Source organism: Oncorhynchus nerka, linkage group LG15, assembly GCF_034236695.1.
Source record: "Oncorhynchus nerka isolate Pitt River linkage group LG15, Oner_Uvic_2.0, whole genome shotgun sequence".
In the NCBI taxonomy this organism is placed as follows: Eukaryota; Metazoa; Chordata; class Actinopteri; order Salmoniformes; family Salmonidae; genus Oncorhynchus; species Oncorhynchus nerka.
The window spans coordinates 67,765,444-67,779,903 of NC_088410.1; positions in this window are offsets into that span (position 1 = coordinate 67,765,444).

The following is a 14,460-nucleotide window of genomic DNA, read 5'->3' on the forward strand; positions in this document are numbered from 1 at the left end:
GTTCTTTGGAATAATAATAGTAATAATCAAATAAATAATAATAGCCAGGCCTAATAATAATTTTAAACCAAAAAGGTGCTTTGCATAATAAACTGGATTCGTAAATTCTTTGGACATAGGATAGTCAATGAATTATCAGTAACGTAACTTTATTCAAGCATTCAAACACATTTCGATATTTCATGTGACCATTTACATGTATTATGTTCCTAAAAATTAAAAGATCTATGAGCGATAGAGAGGCTAATTTAAAACAAATCTGTAAAACGTTTGTAAAAATATATACATAAATCGTTGCTCACCTTTTCCTCCTCGCTGCTCAATAGAAGTGTCGATAATCTGCGATACGACGTGGTATGGTGATTTTCTCAGCCAAGTGCAGTCAGACTTTCAACGTGGTCGAGAAATCTGTGAGGACAGCTCATCCTCACCTTCGCCTTGGTGAGATGCCAAGCTATAGAGTAGTCCGATGAACTCGAAAACTAACAGCAAGTCCACTTTCCGTTTTTTTCTAATTTGACCAAAATTGTTGTCGTAAACCACAAACTATTCACTCTGATTAAAGGCTAGCCTGCTACAATGAGCCGTCGTGCGCCAATCGTTATTTGTTTTCAGTCAGTGCGTAACAGATCACCCGGCCATCAACAACCGAGGCAAATAGACAGTGACTTAACTAATAGACAGTGACTTAACTAATGAACTTTTCACGTCCTTTTTATGGTCTAAAATATTCTAACGATACATTTTGTAGATTTTAATCTTGAAATCTACTGGTAAACGTCTTTACCGAAATGCAACAGTTCTCTCACTTGTTAGATTTCCTCTTTTCTCTGACAGTCTTGCGCTCCTCTCCCCCGCCCCCTCGAACAATGATTCTGCACGGTCCCATTCGCACACGGTCCCATTATTTGTTGACCTTTGGGCTATGTAGGTGCCACTATGCTCTTATTAGCGCCTTGATAACGTATTTTCTTACCTCTTTGTGTGTGTGTGTGTGTGTGTGTGTGTGTGTGTGTGTGTGTGTGTGTGTGTGTGTGTGTGTGTGTGTGTGTGTGGTGGGGGGCTTGAACAGAACTCTCACATTCTAGTGACATGACTGTTTAGGCTACCATACGTCACACTAATGTACAGCCTATTGTCATCAACAGAATAGAGACATTTCGATTGTGTCTTACCCTGGGCTAGACATAGTTTACATGCAGAAAAAAAATGTGTGTGTAGGCCTAATAGTGTGTGTAGCCTACTGTGTATACAAACGTAATATATTCTGATTATGATAGCAACAGGATATAATGACCGAGGTCTACATTTAGCAAGGTCTATTTTCAAACCAACATCTATGTCTGTGATAAAGTGTTTTTTTCTGCCTTGTACATTTTCAAAGCTTGTAACTGATATGAGCAGACAATTAGCAGGATATTTGTATAATATAGGCAAGTATGTTTTTTTTGGGGGGGGGGGGGCAGTTTAAAAAATGGAGACTAGCGTGGATTGGAGATGTACTGATTATGTGAGACTGACACGGTGTGAGGAATGACAACATGTGTGTGTGTGAGAGAGAGAGAGACAGAGAGAGAGGAGAGGGGTATTCTCATGGCTGGTGTCAGTGCCTCTGTTTCTCCAGCTTTCAGACCTCATTAGTGGTGAAAGATGTTGATACTGACAACTTTTTGTCTTTCTTTCATTCATTCCTCCACTCTTCCTGGGTTTCTAAACATGGTATACCTTTAGCCCCTTCACTGTTAATGTCAACAGGCTCATCCTCTTTGTTCTGTGTCATTTATGCCATATCACCCTGCTCCACACTATATCTGACCTTTTGTTGAGATTTCTATATTCTCTACCAAAAAGCCTATTCATTTAAAACGGTATATGTTCTCTAAACTGAAGTCTATTAAAACATGTTTGCCAATGAAATTGATCGAAAATAATTTAGTCTGAGTAAATTTGTTTGTGCAGGAGATCTAACAAGATTGGCCTCTTACCATTAGGCAGAAGAGGCAATTGCCTTTAGGCCTCATATCATCAAGGGGCCTCGTGAGCCGGGCATAATATTTGTTTTTACAAAATACTAGTTATCCTTTAAAAACATTTTTTTATCTTAATGAGGCCACATTGTTGACAAAAAAAAGGCCTTCAAAAAGTAAATGAATCCATACAGCTGATTAATAATTCATTATAGATCAATAATTTATTTCCATACATATACATATATTTCATATCAATATTAATATAATCCAGGTTTTCCTCAAAATAGTAGAAACAAATGTCATTAATCACCCCTGGAGCAGTTCATAATAATGAACTATTTCACCTTGACAGAGTTACCATGCATTGTTTCACGCGATATGATTGCAAACGTGACTTTCATTGAAATTAAGCTGCAATAATGAGGCACTTTCAGAGCGGGGCAGAGAAAATAAAAAGAAAGGAAGTTTTAATTTGAACAGAAAAATCTAACTGGCTTCTGCCTGGGGCCTCCAAATCACTAAGTCTGCCCCTGATTCGCCTAAGTCAGCCTTTTGTGGCCTAAGTGTGGGATGTACTGTCAGTTCTACACTTTATTTATTCATTGGCCAACTTTAGTGAGGGGGAAAGTGTAGCACATATTGAATATGGATCAATAGATCACTCCCCGGGATGCATACTGTCAGCTGCCTAAGCCGCTGGGCACCAGAAAAGCCTCTGGTTACATTAGCATATGCAGGAAAAAAAACTAGAGCCAGACTGTTTTGTTTTTTTGGGTCCGATACCGATTCTGCTTTTTGGGCGACAAACCTTACTGTCACCGACATATCTGCCGATATACTGTTTTACAGCAGGGAAAGGAAAAAGTTGAAATTGCTATCCAAAAGAGTAATTGTCCAAGTGATAAATGCTTTAAATGTTGATTTCTAACATTATGAAAATGTGTTCAGATAAGCATGAGATTCCCTTTTTTCATTCTATTTATTAAATATCGGTTATTGGTGAAATTAAGGCTACCTGCCCAAATGCATAGTGACAACTGTAAAGTTTGGTGGAGGAGGAATAATGGTCTTGGGACTGTTTTTATGGTTCGGGCCCCTTATTTCAAGTAAAAGGAAATCTTAACGTTACAGCATACAATGACATTCTAGATGATTCTGTGCTTCCAACTTTGTGGCAACAGTTTGAGGAAGGCCCTTTCCTGTTTCAGCATGACAATGCCCACGTGCACAAAGCGAAGTCCATACAGAAAGGGTTTGTTGATATGGGTGTGGAAGAACTTGACTGGCCTGCACAGAGCCCTGGCCTCAACCCCATCCAACATCTTTGGGATGATATGGAACGCCAAATGTGAGCCAGGCCTAATCCCCCAACATCAGTGCCCGACCTCACGAATGCTCTTGTGGCTGAATGGAAGTAAGTGCCCGCAAGCAATGTTCCAACATCTAGTGGAAAGACTTCCCAGAAGGGAGGAGGCTGTTATAGCAGCAAAGGGGGGACTAACTCCATGTTAATGCTCAGGATTTTGGAATGAGACATGCAATGAGCAGGTGTCCACATACTTCTGGTCATTCAGTGTACCTAGCACTACAAAACAATACACACAAAATCCCAAAAGTAAAAATATATAAATGAGGAAATATCGTTACGAATCCAATTAACAAACCAAGTAGCACTGTAACAGTAATCCAAATATATATGTACCTACAACAGATTAATTTACACAAGATATAGGCTACTAGGAATTATATGTACAGCAGTAGTTATGTCAAGAATCCAGTATATAAATAAATATGTGGTGTGTGTAAACAACAGGAGTAGAAATATTAGAATTAGCTATTTTGAGAATACAGTATGTAAATGCAGAGTACAAAAACCCCATAGCAAAATGGATAGAATTGCAGGAAATTAGCTTCCGGACCTGAGTCGGAATATAAATAATGTACTGTATATGTATGTGAATGGTGTGTATAGCAGTAGTTATATAGGATGAGCCATGACTAGAATAGAGTATATACATATAAAGTGACTCTTATGTTCATAAGGCAGTGGTCTCTAAGGTACAGGGTAGAGTACCAGGTGGTAGCCAGCTTGTGACAGTATCTGAGGTTCAGGGCAGGGTATGGGGCGATCACAGAATGGCAATTGATCCAGACAGATAAACTCAGCTACGGATCTGTTCAATCGTTGGGCATCTTTTGAATTCAGTGTCATGGCATTTTAAAAATTTTATGACAATTATTTTGAGACAGCCATGGACAGTATGCATTAATCAATCAATTATACAATAATACAATCAATTTGACTTTGTTTTTACCAATCTAACTACAAAAGAACAATGGTAATAATTTATTTGAAAGGTAAATCTCTGTTAATAAACTGTGTAAGTCAATATGTAGCCTAGGTCTATTCATAATACAGGTGAATGCATATTATTCAATGGGAGTGTGTGCATGCATTGAGTTATTGAGCTTGTTTTAGATGATTTCATGGGGCTACAGATGACAAACAATCCTTTCCATTTAGGACTTATTTCATTGGCTACTGCTAGGAGAACATATCATTTTATTGCACTGATCAACAACATTTGAATATAATCTCTTCTTTTATAAAAGTGTGCGCAGTCTCTTTAAGAAAGTAATGACATCATTTGCTGAGGCTGTGAATGTGTCTGTGGAATCTGATTTTGTGGCTATGGAATCGAGTGGAAACCAGACCTGTGGCAAGGGAGATGAAGAATTGAATGAGTTTTTGGTGGTGAGGGAGACGGAGTGAATTAATGAAGGTTTTGGTGACAATCAGCTTTGAAATCAGCATATTTTGTGTTATGGTTTGCATATTATCACAAACAAAGCACTAGGGTAGTGGAGTGATGGTGCTTCAGCTGTAAACTAGCTAGGAAGCCTACAATTAAAGTTGGAAGCTACTGTTATCGTCTTGCATTGTATAAGTGTTCTAACCTGTATAGACATTGTTTTGCGAACAGTAATGAACAGTTTCAACCTTTCTATATGCAGTGTTGCATTATTCAAGTGTGTTAATTTCTGTGCTGCATGAGTGGGGAGCTAACAATGCAGCCCAGACAGCTCTAGCAATGAATCAGTAAGTAGAGCAGGCACTTTGCTGATAGACAGACTTGATCCTCTCTATCACGTGAGACACATTTGACAGAGGTACCGAACGTAACAAAGATTCTAGTATACCGTTTCGGTATACGGTGCAACACAAGTGGCCACGCAGTCATGGGTGAATGAGGGGTATAGGAGGAGGCTGAGCATGCACCCCTGTGGGGCCCCCTTGTTGAGGATCAAAGTGGCGGAGGTGTTGTTACCAACTTTGGGTCGGCCCGTCAGGAAGTCCAGGATCCAGTTGCACAGGGAGGGATTCAGACCCAGGGCCCTAAGCTTAGTGATGAGCTTGGAGGGCACTATGATGTTGAAGGCTGAGCTGTAGGCTGAGCTACTGTGGTTGAATGCGTTGGTTCGGGCTTTCAGTTTTGCATGAATGTTGCCCTTTATCAACAGTTTCTGGTTTGGATAAGTTCTAATCGTCACTTATCCTCTTCCTGATGAATCCAGTCAATACTTCAATATTATTCCCAGAGGCAACCCGGAACATATCCCAGTCCGTGTGATCAAAACAATCTGAAAGCATAGATTCCAACGTTAAACAGTCCTTACCACGGGTCCTTCTTGAGTTTAACAAGTTTTAAGCAAGCTATTGCTACAAAATGTATGTTGAGTAACTCTCAATAATTGTCATTAAGGGGAATAGGAAGTTCAGCTACTTAGATAGAGAGGGGGAGTGGGTGATAGACCACTAAGGTGTGTTCTTTGGAGCTCTTCTTAAAAACAATCAACAAACCAATCAGGTCTTGAGCAGGAAGCTAACATGTGATCCGGGAGGTTACCACCTTATTAACCAGGCGATGGAAAGGAAGAGAGTGTGTGTGTGTGTTTGTGTGTGTGTGTGTGTGTGTGTGTGTGTGTGTGTGTGTGTGTGTGTGTGTGTGTGTGTGTGTGTGTGTGTGTGTGTGAGTGTGTGTGACAGCACCCAGGCCAAATTATCTGCTTTGGAAAGGGCCTGACCTGACCCAAAAGCTCATAGGACCGAGAGACAGAAAGAGATTGAGAGGGAGGGCAATACTGAAATACAGTGCAGGCATGGTGCCATGTTGTCTATGACAAGGCTTAGACATATTTTTAGATTTACCAAGCATTTCTGTATAAATCTTACTCTTAGTGTGTGTGCATCTGTGTGTGCCTAAGAGCGTGCAAGCTCACACACACACACACACACACACACACACACACACACACACACACACACACACACACACACACACACACACACACACACACACACACACACACACACACACACACGTGAAGGCATATGTACCTCTGCCTTTGTGTATATCTGATTATGGTCCCTGATTGCGAGTGACAGTGTGCAGATTGAGTTGCACAGCCTCTCTAATTCTCTCTATTAATGAGCAACGCTCCACACTGCTGCCCCGGACCCCATCTATTAATCACAATTTGTCATCTGCCTCATGCTCCCTCCCACTCCCTCCCGTCTTCTTTCTCCCTCCCTCCCACTCCCTCCCGCCTTCTTTCCCCTCCCTCCCACTCCCTCCCGCCTTCTCTCTCCCTCCCTCCCTCTCCCTCCCTCCCACTCCCTCCCGCCTTTTCTCTCACTCTCTCCCTCCCTCCCTCCCACTCCCTCCCGCCTTCTCTCTCTCTCTCTCCCTCCCACTCCCTCCCGCCTTCTCTCTCACTCTCTCCCTCCCTCCCTCCCACTCCCTCCTGCCTTCTCTCTCACTCTCTCCCTCCCACTCCCTCCCGCCTTCTCTCTCCCTCCCTCCCTCTCCCTCCCTCCCACTCCCTCCCGCCTTCTCTCTCACTCTCTCCCTCCCACTCCCTCCCGCCTTCTCTCTCACTCTCTCCCTCCCTCCCTCCCACTCCCTCCTGCCTTCTCTCTCACTCTCTCCCTCCCACTCCCTCCCGCCTCGTCTCTCTCCCTCCCTCCCTCTCCCTCCCTCCCACTCCCTCCCGCCTTCTCTCTCACTCTCTCCCTCCCTCCCACTCCCTCCCGCCTTCTCTCTCACTCTCTCCATCCCTTGCTCTCCACATCTTGTCCCCACCTTGCCTCCTCTCTCCACCAAATATGTCTGCTTTTCTTCTCAACATCTATTCTCTGTCCCTCAGTCTCAGTCTTTGTCTCTGTGTTCATTCATCTCAATCTCAGTCTTAGTCTCTGTGTTCATTCGTCTCAGTTCGGATAGTACAACAAGGAAAAAGTGGGGACATTTCGCCGGTCCCCACAAGGAAAATACTTTTTTAGGCTCAGGGTTAGGGTCTCAGTCTTTGTCTCTGTGTTCATTCATCTCAGTCTCAATCTTAGCCTCTGTGTTCATTCATCCCATTCTATCCTATATCATCTCATCTCTTCTCTTCTTCCAGTTTGTCCATTCTTTCCTTCTCTCCCTCCATTTTTCTCTCTTTCACACATCTCTTTTTCCCTCTCCGTCTGCCTATCCCTTGCTCTTACTTCTTCCTCAGCTGGGGAATATGGTCAAGCATACTGAGAGGGTTTCTCACTGAAATTTCACATTTTAATTCTGCTGACACTCTCAAGGTTAAGCAAACTGTTTCACACCAGCAAAAAGTGATTTATCGGCCCAATTCAGGCCTGTATCGATACTCTGTAATTACATATTTTGTCATATGTAGTTGTTGTTTGGCAAAATGAAAATATTGAACAGTATGGAAGGGGCGACTGGTATTGGGTGTATTGCGGCCATCTTTTATGTTGTTGCTGATGAGTGTCCTGTGTCATACAGTCATTATTGTTGAATGGACATATCACAATAAAAAGTGTGTAATGCAAGGTAGAGTATATTAATTTACAATGGGGCAGAGCTCTGGGTAAACCAGAGTGCATGTGTTTGGTTTTACAAGGAGATTAAAACCAGGAAAATTTGTGTAGTACAACAAGGAAAAAGTGGGGACATTTCACCGGTCCCCACAAGGAAAATACTTTTTTTAGGCTCAGGGTTAGGGTTAGGGTTACAATTATGGTAAGAGTAAGAATTAGGGTTAGGAGTTAAGGTTAGGGTTAAGGTTAGGTTAAGGGTTAGGTTTAGAGTTAGAGTTAGGGAAAACAGAATTTTGAATGAGAATCAATTGTTTGGTCCCCACAAGGATAGTAAAACGAACGTGTGTGTGTGTGGGTAGTAGTGTGGACAGGTGGAGTCTTGTAATTTGCTGGTATAACCCGCAGTATTTACATCAGTACCCAAGCTGTGCATGCCCCAAACATTGCTCATCAATTTTAAAAATACGATGTTTGCAAGATACAGTATGCGGCATTCAATACATGCATGAGGGCTTGTAAAATACAATATAAGATTTGTCAGTGTGTGTGTGACTGTGTGTGTATGAAAGAGAGTGGAAGACAGTGGGAGACAGTGCCCTGTACAAAAACCCCATAGTGACGTATTAATTTAAACTCCTGTCTCATAGTGAACTCCTGTCTTACCACCCCCATTAATTTAAACTCCTGTCTCACCCCCCCATAGTGAAGTATTAATTTAAACTCCTGTCTCACCCCCCCATAGTGAAGTATTAATTTAAACTCCTGTCTCACCCCTCCCCCATAGTGAAATATTAATTTAAACTCCTGTCTCACCCCTCCCCCCATAGTGAAATATTAATTTAAACTCCTGTCTCACCCCTCCCCCCCCATAGTGAAATATTAATTTAAACTCCTGTCTCACCCCCCCCCCATAGTGAAATATTAATTTAAACTCCTGTCTCACCCCTCCCCCCATAGTGAAATATTAATTTAAACTCCTGTCTCTCATTTAAACTCCTGTCTCACCCCTCCCCCATAGTGAAATATTAATTTAAACTCCTGTCTCCCTCCCCCCCATAGTGAAATATTAATTTAAACTCCTGTCTCACCCCCCTCCCCCCCTCCTGTCTTACCCCCCCCCTCTGACTCACCCCCCCCATAGTGAAATATTAATTTAAACTCCTGTCTCACCCCCCCATAGTGAAATATTAATTTAAACTCCTGTCTCACCCCTCCCCCATAGTGAAATATTAATTTAAACTCCTGTCTCACCCCTCACCCCCCATAGTGAAATATTAATAAACTCCTGACTTAGTGAAATATTAATTTAAACTCCTGTCTCACATAGTGAAATATTAATTTAAACCCTCACCCCCCCCATAGTGAAATATTAATTTAAACTCCTGTCTCACCCCCCCCCCATAGTGAAATATTAATTTAAACTCCTGACTCACCCCCCCCATAGTGAAATATTAATTTAAACTCCTGAAATATTAATTTAAACTCTCACTCCCCCCATAGTGAAAATAATTTAAACTCCTGACTTCCCCCCCAAGTGAAATATTAATTTAAACTCCTGACTCACCCTCCCCCCATAGTGAAATATAATTTAAACTCCTGACTCACCCCCCCATAGTGAAATATTAATTTAAACTCCTGACTCACCCCCCCATAGTGAAATATTAATTTAAACTCCTGACTCACCCCCCATAGTGAAATATTAATTTAAACTCCTGTCTCACCCCTCCCCCCCATAGTGAAAGCTGAAGAGAAAGCTGAAACTCTTAATGCAATTCCTTTATTCTAATCACAATATTTATTTCTTACCTGAAATGGTCATGTATTGATTTGACTCTATTTTTCCCCTTATTAAATTCTGTCATTATTTTGTGTATTGTACTGCTTTGGCAACACTGGATCATCCCTTTCATGCCAATAAAGCCTATTTGAATGTGAAAGCGGTAGGGTGATTGAGAAGAGAGGGAAAAGGGTCAGTTTCTATTGCCAATAGACTATTCATGCTGCGGCCATGATTGTTCTAACTCCAGGCCAGGAGTCAGGAAGCGGAAGTGCTCCGTCGTAGTCTATAGAACAGCTCAACCTTTCCTCAAGTTCAACCTTTAAACTACAGTAACAGACAACTAATAAACCAACCAAGGGAAGTAACATGTCACCTATATGCAAACCCTAGCCAACGGCTGATTTAATGATCAATACATTGATTTAGCATAAATATAGCTGCACAAGATGTATAACACCATTCAGATCCTCCCTGTGAATGCGGTCTATGACACAGTTTTACAGTGCTGTTATAGGTGTGTACGATTTCCTCATATACAGTACTGAGCTGGCCTCCGACTCTAACCCTTTCTTGACCTTTAGTGACAGCCATGAGGCTGCACTAATGGCTGATTAAATTGACTTTTTTAGTCTGTGTGAACATGGGAGAGAGAGAGAGAGAGAGACAATGTCGTCTTTAAAGGCTGACGTCAGTGACATGTATATTGAGTTACTGGGACGATAAACCGAAAATGATTGACACCGACCATACCAATCACATATCACAGGCATTTTGCTGATATCGTTCATTACAATAAGTTGCCTATACTAGAGAAATGTGAAGTTTGAAACTAAATACGTTTTATAATATGGGTGTTAGTGGGACAATTGATGGCTGTAGTAGTAAACTGTGGCGCACATTATTGTTATAAACGTATCATTCTATTCATTGTTATCGCCTCAACTCAGGCCAATTATCGCGTTATTGATTTTAGTCCACATTGCCAAGCTCTACTCCTTAACTTGGGTCTCACCCCACTCACACTCCTAAAGCAACACACCACTTCAGCCCACACAGAGGTTTAGGGATGTGTGTGAAACAGCACTGCTGTTAGGGGTTTAAACAAAAAAAAACTGTACTGATTTTCATGTGCAAATGTCAGTCATGAGCAATCAGAGATCTAACCTCCTGGAGGAGGCGGACACACACACACACACACACACACACACACACACACACACACACACACACACACACACACACACACACACACAAATGTACAGCCCGAAGGGAGAAGTGTGTGCTGAATAATTGAAAAGAGCCACTCCTCTCGCTGTTCACAGGTCACAACCTTTCTAAAACGATGACAGGAGATGTATCCCCTGACCCCCTCCAAGTCTCTCTCAGTACGTCTTATTCACTGGAACTAATACCACCCACTCAGGGAGTAGCCTGAACTGGAACCCTTATGTTTGCACCCTAAATACCAGCCTTATGCACATGCATGAGTTTTACATACACTTTACAGGTTGATATTGGTGTTGTTGCCAAGAGAGTGGAATACCATTTTGAAAGAGTTCAAAGATAAGAATCTTAAGGTTGGACATCACAAACAGAGAGAAGAAAGCAGAGAAGGAACACCAACCCGTGACGAAGGACAGAAAGATAGCAGGGGAGAGAGTGTTGGATCATCCACCAGGGATGACAAGGGCAGCAGAGAGAAGAGAGGAGAGAGGGAGAGTGGAGCGAGACATCCGTGACCCTTTTTTTTAGCTCTTAAACCATGCTGTCCATGCCAATGCATCACTGCCAGACAACACCTCCTCCTATCCCACTACAGACGACAAGAACATGACAGCCTGTCTCATATACTGGACAGTACTCACCAACACACACACGCAGACACACACACACACACACACACACGCAGACACACACACACACGCAGACACACACGCAGACACACACACACACACACGCAGACACACACGCAGACACGCACACACACGCAGACACACACACACACACACGCAGACACACGCAGACACGCACACACACGCAGACACACATGCAGACACGGACGCACACACACGCACGCACACACACACGCAGACACGCATACACACGCAGACGCAGACACACACACATACACGTGTATGCCACACATACGTACAGACACAGAGGGATCGTTCCCATCAACTAAAGGGGCATGTGACACAGTAGTGGTGCGTGAGTGAAATCACAGGGGAAGCCACTGGGGAAGCCGAGTCAGTAAAAAAGCCCTATTACAACCTATGTTGTGATAATTGTGGCTTTTGCTCTAAAACCCATTCATTCATACACCACCGTGATATACTGTAGGCCTACAATAAGTCTGTGACAACAAATAGACAACAGTCACACAGTGTAGGAATAAATTCAACTACACATACGTTTGTTTCATCACAAAACCGGAGAGCAACAAAGCAAATATTGCCCGTAACAAACATTTATATGACATGCATCATGGTCACACAAGTTCATGTTTTGGACAGTTTACTAAATGACTACTGATTTAGAAGCACAGAGTTACCGCAAGTCAGCACAAAGGAAACAGGAGAACTGCCTACGCTATTCCAGCACCATTTCAACTTAAACATTTAAACATCATAAAATCAACAAGGCTATATATGCTTATTTTAATACACTGAAAACAAACTTAAAGACACCAAAAACAATTTAGTCCAATCAATGTTGCTAAATATCATGTGGCTGTCCATGGTACTGATTTCTGTGTGTGTGTGCGTACATGCGCAAGTTAAAAAACAATTGTGACTCTTTCATGTTGGCAAAACAGTCTATGGCTTTGTATGCTTTTAGTTATTGTTTTCATAGGCTACCTAGCCTAAATGCTTGTTAGCCTAACTTCCTAACTTCTCTGCAGCACTCCACCAATCAGGCCTTTAAGGTAGAGTGGCCAGACGGAAGCCACTGCTCAGTAAAAAGCACGCGACAGCCTCCTTGGAGTTTGCCGAAAGGGATTAAAGGACTCTCAGACCAGGAGAAATAAGATTCTCAAGATTCTCACATCTGGAGGAAACCTGGCACCATCCCTACGGTGAAGCATGGTGGTGGCAGCCTCATGCTGTGGGGATGTTTTTCAGTGGCAGGGACTGGGAGTCAGGATCGAGGGAAAGATGATCGGAGCAAAGTACAGAGAGATCCATGATGAAAATATGCTTCAGAGCGCTCAGGACCTCAGACTGGGGCGAAGGTTCACCTTCCAACAGGACAACGGCTCTAAGCACACAGCCAAGACAACGCAGGAGTGGCTTTGGGACAAGTCTCTGAATGTCCTTCTGTCCTTCAGTGGCCCAGTCAGAGCCCGGACTTGAACCTGATTGAACATCTCTGGAGAGAGCTGAAAATAGCTGTGCAGCGACGCTCCCCATCCAACCTGACAGAGCTTGAGAGGATCTGCAGAGAAAAATTTGAGAAACTCCCCAAATACAGGTGTGCCAAGCTTGTTGCATTATACCCAATAAGACTTGAGGCTGTAATCGCTGCCAAAGGTGCTTCAACAAAGTACTGGGTAAAGGGTCTGAATACTTATGTAAATGTGATATTTCAGTTTTTTATTTGTAATACATTTGCAAAAAATCTATAAAACTGTTTTTGCTTTGTCATTATGGGGTATTGTGTGTAGATTTAATCCATTTTAGAATAAGGCTGTAATGTAAGAAAATGTGGAATAAGTCAAGGTGTCTGAATACTTTCCCAAATGCACTGTATCTTTAGGAAGTCCTTTAATTCAAATGGATGTCCTCTCCCTAAGACCCCCCTCACCACCACCCTGTGATTCCCATTTCGGAAAGCCCTATATTGTCTTGTCAACACAAACAAGGCTGTAACACACACACAGTGTGCCCAAACACACTCTGTGGGCCACTCTAGATAAATATCTATATTATCTTCTCCATGTACTGAGGCTAACTGGCCATCCATCTTCCTTTATTAGGCTTAAATGTGCAATATCAGTGTGTGAAAAGCCATCCATCTCAGTATCTGTCAGTTTCTCACAGTGATTCTTCCATTCTGGCTCTACCCTGCTGTCTGTCTGTCTGTCTGTCTGTCTGTCTGTCTGTCTGTCTGTCTGTCTGTCTGTCTGTCTGTCTGTCTGTCTGTCTGTCTGTCTGTCTGTCTGTCTGTCTGTCTGTTCCCAGACAACTAGCTTTTGTAAACAAGAAGCGCTCAGCACAATTACAAATCTTTCTCTCTCCTACTATTTTTATTCCTCTCCCACACTATCCCCCGCATCCCCTGTCTTTCATTTTCCTCTGGCTTGCTCCTTCTCTTTCTCTTTCTTTCTTTCTTTCTTTCTTTCTTTCTTTCTTTCTTTCTCACTCTCTCTCTCGCGCTCTCTCTCACTCGCTCTCGCACTCTTGCTCTCTCTCTCTCTCTCTCTCTCTCTCTCTCTCTTTCTCCCTCTCTCTCTTCACATAGCGAGTAGTGAGGTGGCCTCGTTTGTTTTTATCTTGCAGCTAACAAGCTCTCATTTAGCCTCTGCTGGGCAGGAATGGCTTGGTAGACCTATCAATTTACAGAGCAGTGTTTGTGTGTGTGTATTATGCTGTACTGAGACATCACCAATTTTACACCAGCAGAGAAAGATCAGGGTCTATAAAATAAATAGCATCATTACAACACCATACATTGTGGAAGCCTAACGAGATTGCCTTTGCCCTATAGAAAACAACGAGAGAGAGAGATTGGCAGACTGACAGATGGAGAGGCAGAGAGAAAATAAATAGTGATTGAAGTTTAATTGTAATGCAAAAGAGCACTAGTCCTTCACTCACCTACTTCATGACCTT